This window comes from Rutidosis leptorrhynchoides, chromosome 1 (genome assembly GCF_046630445.1).
Source record: "Rutidosis leptorrhynchoides isolate AG116_Rl617_1_P2 chromosome 1, CSIRO_AGI_Rlap_v1, whole genome shotgun sequence".
NCBI classification, from domain to species: Eukaryota; Viridiplantae; Streptophyta; class Magnoliopsida; order Asterales; family Asteraceae; genus Rutidosis; species Rutidosis leptorrhynchoides.
Window position 1 is genome coordinate 460,715,133 of NC_092333.1, and position 9,331 is coordinate 460,724,463.

General features: G+C 33.5%; 1 non-coding gene across 1 annotated transcript; it reads left to right on the forward strand.

Moving 5' to 3' along the window:
- The first annotated feature begins 3,432 nt into the window (after positions 1–3,432).
- LOC139887265 (small nucleolar RNA R71) lies at positions 3,433–3,539 on the forward strand. Its single transcript, XR_011773103.1, has one exon. It is a non-coding gene; the product is annotated as a small nucleolar RNA R71 (small nucleolar RNA).
- Positions 3,540–9,331: the final 5,792 nt, after the last annotated feature.

Genomic DNA, 9,331 nt, shown 5'->3' on the forward strand with positions numbered 1-9,331 from the left:
AGAACTTCTAATTCAGGATTTTCAAGACGAGAAAGATGATCAGCGGTGAGATTTTTTGCTCCCTTTTTATCTCGGATTTCAAAATTGAACTCTTGTAAGAGTAAGATCCAACGGATTAATCGTGGTTTGGCATCTTGTTTCGAAAATAGGTATCTAAGAGCAGAATGATCGGTATAGACCACCGTTTGAGCTAGAACGAGATATGAACGAAATTTGTCAAAAGCAAAGACAATAGCAAGGAGTTCTTTTTCAGTATTTGTGTAATTTGTTTATGCTCCTTGTAACGTCTTACTAGCATAATAAATAGGTTGAAATCGTTTTTCAATCCTTTGTCCTAAAACGGCTCCCATTGCAAAATCACTTGCATCGCACATTAGTTCAAACGGTAGATTCCAATTTGGAGTTATCATGATCGGCGCATTAGTGAGTTTCTCTTTAAGAATATTAAAAGATTTGATGCATTCATCTGAAAAGATGAATGGAGCATCCTTTTCTAGGAGTTTATTCATAGGAGTGGCAATTTTAGAAAAATCTTTTATAAAACGTCGGTAAAAACCGGCATGCTCTAGAAAACTCCTAACTCCTCTAACATTGGTGGGATGTGGAAGTTTAGCAATTACATCTACTTTAGCTCTATCCACTTCAATTCCTTCCTTTGAAATTTTATGACCAAGAACGATGCCTTCTTTAACCATGAAATGGCATTTTTCCCAATTAAGTACTAGATTTGATTGTTCGCATCTAATAAGCATTCGTTCAAGATTAACTAGACATGTTTCAAATGTATCACCGAAGACTGAAAAGTCATCCATGAAAACTTCCATGCATTCTTCTATCATGTCGTGAAAAATTGCCATCATGCACCTTTGAAAGGTTGCAGGGGCATTGCAAAGTCCAAATGGCATGCGTTTGTAAGCAAAAGTACCATAAGGGCACGTGAATGTGGTTTTCTCTTGGTCCTCGGGTGCTATTGGAATTTGAAAATATCCGGAAAAACCATCAAGAAAACAATAGTAACTATTTTCAGCTAATCTTTCCAACATTTGATCAATGAAAGGTAAGGAAAAGCGATCTTTTCTGGTGGCGTCATTTAATTTTCTATAATCAATACAAACACGCCATCCTGTTACAGTCCTAGCAGGAATAAGCTCATTTTTCTCATTTGTGATGACAGTCATGCCACCTTTCTTAGGTACGCATTGAACTGGGCTTACCCATGGACTATCAGAGATTGGATAAATTAAACCTGCATCAAGCAGTTTAATTATTTCTTTCTTAACAACATCTTGCATATTAGGATTTAGTCTTCGTTGGTGTTGCACATAGGTTTTATGATCTTCTTCCATAAGGATTTTATGTGTGCAATACGAAGGACTTATTCCTTTAATATCATGAATCTTCCATGCAATAGCTGGTTTATGAGCTTTTAACATAGAAATGAGTTTAGTTTTTTCATTTTCAGTAAGAGAAGACGACATTGTTACAGGTAATTCAGATTCACCATGTAAATAAGCATATTCCAAATGGTTTGGAAGTTTTTTTAACTCTAATGTCGGTGGTTCTTCTATCGATGATTTATATCGATATCTGTCTTCTTCTTTTAGCATTTGAATTTCTTCTGTTGTTGGTTCATATCCATTAGCCATAAGTGTAGCTAACATTTCAGTTTCATCAATTGGTTCAGTTCCTTCTCCTAAAGAACATTCTCTTGTTCCTTGTAGTTCTGGAAATTCTTCTAACAATTCTGCATGTGAATCTATAGTTTGAATATAATAGCATGTATCATCTGCAGATTGCAATTGTTGCATGGCTCTATCAACTGAAAAGGTAACACTCTCGTCCTCTATACTTAGGGTCAATTTCTTACCAGACACGTCTATTATTGCTTTAGCCGTGTTTAAGAATGGTCTTTCTAATATGAGAGGAACTCGAGAATCTTCTTCCATGTCCAGAATAACAAAATCTACTGGAAATACTAAAGTACCAACTTTAACTAGCATGTTTTCCATTATCCCTCTAGGATACTTTACTGATCGATCGGCTAGTTGTATGCTTATTCGTGTTGGTTTCAATTCTCCAAGGTCTAGTTTAGCGTATAGTGAATACGGCATTAAATTTATACTAACACCTAAGTCTGCCAATGCTTCTATTGAACTAAGACTACCCAGAAAACATGGAATTGTGAAACTTCCTGGATCTGATAATTTTTCTGGTATCTTATTCAAAAGCACTGTAGAACAATTAGCATTCATAGTAACAGCCGAGAATTCTTCCATTTTCTTTCTATTTGTGATTAGATCTTTCAAGAATTTAGCATATCTAGGCATTCCTGAAATCACATCAATGAAAGGAAGATTAACATTTATCTGTTTAAACATATCCAAGAATTTGGATTGCTCGGCTTCAAGTCTTTCTTTTCTCATTTTACTTGGGTAAGGAAGCGGTGGTTGGTATGGTTTAACATAAGGTTTAGCCTTAACTGTGTTATCTTCATTAACCTTTTTAACTATCGGTTCTGTTTCCTTATCTTGCTCAGGTTGTGGTTCTTGTGGAGTAGGAATAGCTTCATCAGAAATTACAGGTATTTTAGGTGGTTTAAGTGTAATACCACTCCTTGTGGTAATGGCTTTAGCTGTTTCATTTCGGGGGTTAGCATTTGTATCACTAGGTAGACTTCTCGGTTTTCTTTCACCTATCAACCTTGCTAGGTTGCTCACTTCTTGTTCCAAATTTTGAATAGAAGTTTGTTGATTTCTAAATGCTTGAGCATTTTGTTCATTGGTTTGTTTCTGAGATGTGAAAAACTGAGTTTGAGATTCAACTAGCTTTGACATCATATCTTCTAAATTTGGTTTTTTATTATCGGTTTGTGGTGGTTTATTTTGAAAAATAGGTCTTTGCTGATTGTAAGTATTATTGGATACTTGTTGATTGCTAGGACCTTGTTGGTTGTTGTATGGAACATTTCGGTTATAGTTTTGATTTTGATTGTAGATTGGTCTTGGCGGTTGATAATTGTTCTGATAATTATTTCCAGGTCTTTGGTTTATGTATGAAACATTCTCTCTTTGTTCCATTGTTAGTTCAATACTGAGACAATCTTTTGTTAAATGTGGTCCTCCACACTTCTCACAACTAATTCGTATTGAGTGTATATCCTTAGTCATCTTTTCCATTCGTCTCTCGACAGCATCTATCTTTGCAGAAATGGAATCTAAGTCATGGCTAGAATCGGCTCTAGCTGTTTTAGATGATCTAACGATATCTTTTTCTTGGTGCCACTCATGTGAGTGGGAAGCAGTGTTATCAATAATTTTGTAAGCATCAGTTGCGGTTTTCTTCATAATGGAACCACCAGCTGCTATATCGATGTCTTTTCTTGTAGTGATGTCGCATCCTTGGTAGAATATTTGTACTATTTGACAGGTGTCTAAACCATGTTGCGGACATCCTCTCAATAACTTTCCAAATCTGGTCCATGCTTCATATAAAGTTTCATTTGGCTTTTGTGTGAACGTAACAATTTCTCCTTGAAGTCTTACGGCTTTAGATGCCAGAAAGAATTGTTTAAGAAATTTTTCAACTAAAACGTCCCATGTACCAATCGATCCTTCAGGTAACGATTTTAACCAATCTTTGGCTTCTCCCTTTAAAGTCCAGGGAAATAACATGAGATATATCTGTTCATCCTCCACTTCTCGGATTTTAAATAAAGTACAGATCCTATTAAAGGTACGAAGATGTTCATTTGGATCTTCCTTCGGCGCACCACTGAATTGGCATTGATTAGTCACCATGTGTAGGATTTGTCCTTTGATTTCATAATCTGGCGCATTAATGTCTGGTTGAGTAATTGCGTGACCTTGGCCAGTGCGTTTAGCTCTCATTCGATCTTCCATATTTAGAGGTTCCAGATTCTCCATAATTGAATTTGTTGAATCTGAATCACTAGAGGATTCTGATTTAATGGTTGGTTCCTCTACAATCTCTGTTTGAATGATTGGTGGTTCCGGAGGAAAGATTAGTGGTTCAGGATCTCTGAATTGTCCTTGAATATCCTCCGGATTCTCAATTGTGAGGTCGGGTTCAAAAAATGGATTATCGGAAAATTGAATTGAAGTACTTGGTCGACTGGATGTAAAGAAAAATCAACGGCGACAATATTTGCTAGATGTCTTGATCGAGTTACAGGTGGTGAACGTACAAAAGGTGGTGAACATTTTGCTCGGTGCATTCACTGAATATCCTATTAGTTATAAAAGATAAAAATTATATAAGCTATCAAATTAATAGACTTTTCTGCTTTTGCCCACGTTTCGAATAGCCAATAGATGCAGCAGGGAGCCAGAACCCTTTAAATCGGAAGCTCACAACTCAGCCACTAACAAATCCAACTATTACTACGAAGCAGAAAATTTGGATGTCTATCAATTTAACCACTTAAAATAATTTTTCGTTGAAATTTTAGAGAAAAAATAGAAAATTAAAATTCTAAGTCCTAAAAACTAGAGCGGCGAAAAATAAGAAAGAAAAAGAGCGCGTCGAAAAATAAAAATAAGAAAGTAGCGCGTCGAAACTTAAAAAGGAACTAAAAACTTAAAACGGCGTCGCAAAATTCTAAAGCACTTAAATCTTAGTCTAAAGAAAAAGTACTTAAGGGATTTTACGCAAAGCCTAAAAATCTAGAAATAAAAATAACTATGGCAAAAACTATGACTTAAAACTAAATACGAGCGAAAAATACAAATATTACCCTAAAACGAATAAAAAGATACAAAATATAAAAATAAACTTAAAGTTGTAAAAAGTACAATTTTATAAAAATATTATTTTATACTATTTATTTTATAAAACTATTAATTCTATAATTTATTAAAACTAATTAAACTTAAAATACAAATTATAAATAAACTAAACTAAATTAATATTAAATATAACCCTAATTAGGGTTTTAATTATAATAATAATTATTATTACGTAATTATTGCTGTGGGAAGTCAAAATGTGACGTGTCAGGTACGTTCATGCGGTCGCATGGACTTTTGCCTTCGGGCTCATGCGATCGCATGGGCTAGGGTTTCGGGCCAATATATGGGCTTCTACAGTACCATGCCAAAACTTATACTCCCCCCGTCCCATATTTATTGTCACCAGACAAAAAACACACAGTTTTAGAAAATTCCACTAACTTTATTTCTCCACCAATGAAATATCTCCTTTCTCCAGATCTACCAATGAAATATCTTCTTTCCTTTCTATTTATGGAAGTAGACAATTAATTTGGGACATCCCAAAATAGAATACTGGACAATAATTTAGGGACGGAGGGAGTATATATTTTTTTCTGTTTTCTAATTCTGTTTTATAATTATATAAATTATTTATATAAAATAAATAAAAACTTATATTTTTCAAACTAAAAATAGAAATAGAAATAATTTATAATTTTATATGTTTTTGAACAACTCTTAAATATATATATATATATATTTTGTTTTTCTTTTTATATTTTTGTATTTATTTTTTTTGTATTTTTTTAAAAACGTATATTTTTAATAAAAACTTAATAAAACTCTAATAAAATCTTTTTTTTATATAGCGTTGCGCTTCCGGCGTTTAAGCAAGAAGTCCCCGGCAGCGGCGCCAAAAATACTTGATGTTATGCGAGGGGTATATGAAATAGTATTATTTTTACAAGGAAATACTATTAAATACGATACAATTTTACACAAGTTATTTATTTATTTATAGAGTGGATATACCTAAACCTTGCTACAACACTTATAGGCAGTGTACCTAATCATACAGTAGTGTAGTTTTTAGTAAGTCCGGTTCGTTCCACAGGGATTTTTTAAACAAGCTTAACGCTATATTAGTAACTTATAATTGTAAAAATACAAAAATATATATAAGTAGTATTATTATTATAAAAGGGGGTTTTTACCGTTTAATGACCGGTTTGTCGATTTTAAAACTTTAGTCGCAGTTAAAACCTAATGTAAAATATTAAATATATAAAAGACTTAATTTAGAGCGTAAAGTAAATAACGATAATGAAATTGCGATAAATAAAAGTGCGATAATTAAAGATAACGATAATTAAAAGTGCAATTAAATAAAATAACAATAAATAAAAGTGCGATAATTAAAAGTGCAATTAAATATGAAATAAATAAATTATGCTTATTTAAACTTCCGTAATCATGATGTTTGACGTGTTGATTTTAGTTTATTACCATGGGTTAATTGTCCTTTGTCCTGGATTATTCGATATGTCCATACGGATTTGTCCATAATAGTCCATCAGTCATAATCATAAAGTGCGAGAGTCTTCGTCAAATTATTCTTATTCCCGAAGTCAAATATTCCAACTAATTGGGGATTCGAATTGTAACAAGGTCTTAATACTTTGTTTAATGAATACACCAGGTTATCCACTGTGTGTAGTCCAAGGTTTTACTACTTTGTTAACAATTACACCAATTACCCTTGAATGTAATCCACCACTGTTTCAACAAGTCTATTAACTATTAATCCAATCCCGTGTCCGGTAAAATGAACAATTATTGGTATTTATAGATATCCCGCCCACCGTGCCCAGTCAAGCGTATGTGGTTATATATAAATACGTCAAATTATAAGTCTATATATTAAATTAACGAGGTATCGTTTAGTTAACATAAAACCCATTAATAGCCCATAGTCTAATTTCTACAAGTGTCGTTCTTTTATCCAAACCCCAATTATGGTACAAAGCCCAATTACCCAATTTTAATATTTAGCCCAACATCACGATTACTTCGGCATTAAATAAGCATAATAATAACTTAGCTACGAGACATTAATTTAAAAAGGTTGAACATAACTTACAATGATTAATAATAGCGTAGCGTTACACGGACAGAATTTCGACTTATACCCTTACAACATTCGCTAATATACCCTTATTATTAGAATTTAAAATTAAAATTAAAATTAAAATATAATATATATATATATATATATATATATATATATATATATACGTTGAATGATGGAAGAGAAAAAGATGATATATGATCAACAAAAACCGCGAATTTATAGGCATGTGGCCAGCCACCTACTGCCATGCGATCGCATGGAAAATGCTCTTCCAAGCCATGCGATCGCATGACCCCTTTTTCCAGCTCACATGAACTTGTTTCCTAGCTTGCCGACGGTTTTAAATATAATATATAATATATAAAAAATTTTAAGAATTATTTAAATATTATATTATATTTATGTTCATAGTTGACTCGTAATTTTTAGCTCGTTGCGTCGAGCGTTGAGAGTTGACTCTGGTCCCGGTTCCGGATTTTCGAACGTTCTTGCGTACAATTTAATATCTTGTATTTTGCGTTTTGCGTCTTGTACTCTTGTAATTTTGAGACGTTTCTCATCAATAATTTGAACCACTTTAATTGTACTTTGTACTTTTGAGCTTTTTGGTCGTTTGCGTCTTCAATTCATCGAATTTGTCTTTTGTCTTCACCTTTTATTATTTAAACGAATATCACTTGTAAATAGAACAATTGCAACTAAAAGCTTTTCTTTCTTGAGGGATAATGCTATGAAATATATGTTCGTTTTTAGCATTATCATCTATCAACAGAAAAGGTAACAACAGAAAAGGTAACACTCTCGTCCTCTATACTTAGGGTCAGTTTCTTACCGAACACGTCTATTATTACTTTATCCGTATTTAAGAATGGTCTTCCTAATATAAGAGGAACTCGAGAATATTCTTCCATGTCCAGAATAACAAAATCTACTGAAAATACTAAAGTACCAACTTTAACTAGCATATTCTCCATTATCCCTCTAGGATATTTTACTGATCGATCGGCTTGTTGTATGCTTATTCATGTTGGTTTCAATTCTCCGAAGTCTAGTTTAGTGTATAGTGAATATGGCATTAAATTTATACTAGCACCTAAGTCTGCTAATGCTTCTATTGAACTAAGACTACCCAGAAAACATGGAATTGTGAAACTTCCTGGATCTGATAATTTCTCTGGTAACTTATTGAACAACACTGCAGAACAATTAGCATTTATAGTAACAGCCGAGAGTTCTTCCATTTTCTTTCTATTTGTGATTAGATCTTTCAAGAATTTGGCATATCTTGACATTCCTGAAATCACATCAATGAAAGAAAGATTGACATTTATTTGTTTAAACATATCCAAGAATTTGGATTGCTCGGCTTCAAGTCTTTCTTTTCTCATTTTACTTGGGTAAGGAAGCGGTGGTTGATATGATTTAACATAAGGCTTTGCCTTAAATGTGTTATCTTCATTAACCTTTTCAACTACCGGTTCTGTTTCCTTCTCTTGATCAGGCTGTGGTGCCTGTGTAGTAGGAATAGAGTTATCAGAAATTACAGGTATTTCTGGTGGTTTAAGTGTAATACCATTTCTTGTGGTAATGGCTTTAGCTGTTTCATTCCAGGGGTTAGCATTTGTATCGCTAGGTAGACTTCCCGATTTTCTTTCACCTATCAACCTTGCTAGGTTGCTCACTTCTTGTTCCAAATTTTGAATAGAAGCTTGTTGATTTCTAAATGCTTGAGCATTTTGTTCATTGGTTTGTTTCTGAGATGTGAAAAACTGCGTTTGAGATTCAACTAGCTTCGACATCATATCTTCTAAATTTGGCTTTTTATCATCGGTTTGTGGTGATTTATTTGGAAAAATAGGTCTTTGCTGGTTGTAAGTATTATTAGATACTTGTTGATTGCTAGGACCTTGTTGGTTGTTGTATGGAACATTTCGGTTATAATTCTGATTGTAGTTTGGTCTTGGCGGTTGATAATTATTCTGATAATTATTTTCAGGCCTTTGGTTCATGTATGAAACATTCTCTCTTTGTTCCATTGTTTGTTCAATACTAAGACAATCTTTTGTCAAATGTGGTCCTCCACACTGCTCACAACTAATTCGTATTGAGTGAATATTCTTAGTCATCTTTTCTATTCGTCTTTCGACTGCATCTATCTTTGCGGAAATGGAATCAAAGTCATGGCTAGAATCGGCTCTAGCCGCTTTAGATGATCTAACGATGTCTTTTTCTTGATGCCACTCATGTGAGTGGGAAGCAGTGTTATCAATAATTTTGTAAGCTTCAGTTGCGGTTTTCTTCATAATGGAACCACCAGCTGCTATATCGATGTCTTTTCGTGTAGTGATGTCGCATCCTTGGTAGAATATTTGTACTATTTGATAAGTGTCTAAACCATGTTGCGGACATCCTCTCAACAACTTTCCAAATCTTGTCCACGCCTCATACAGAGTTTCATTTGGCTTTTGCG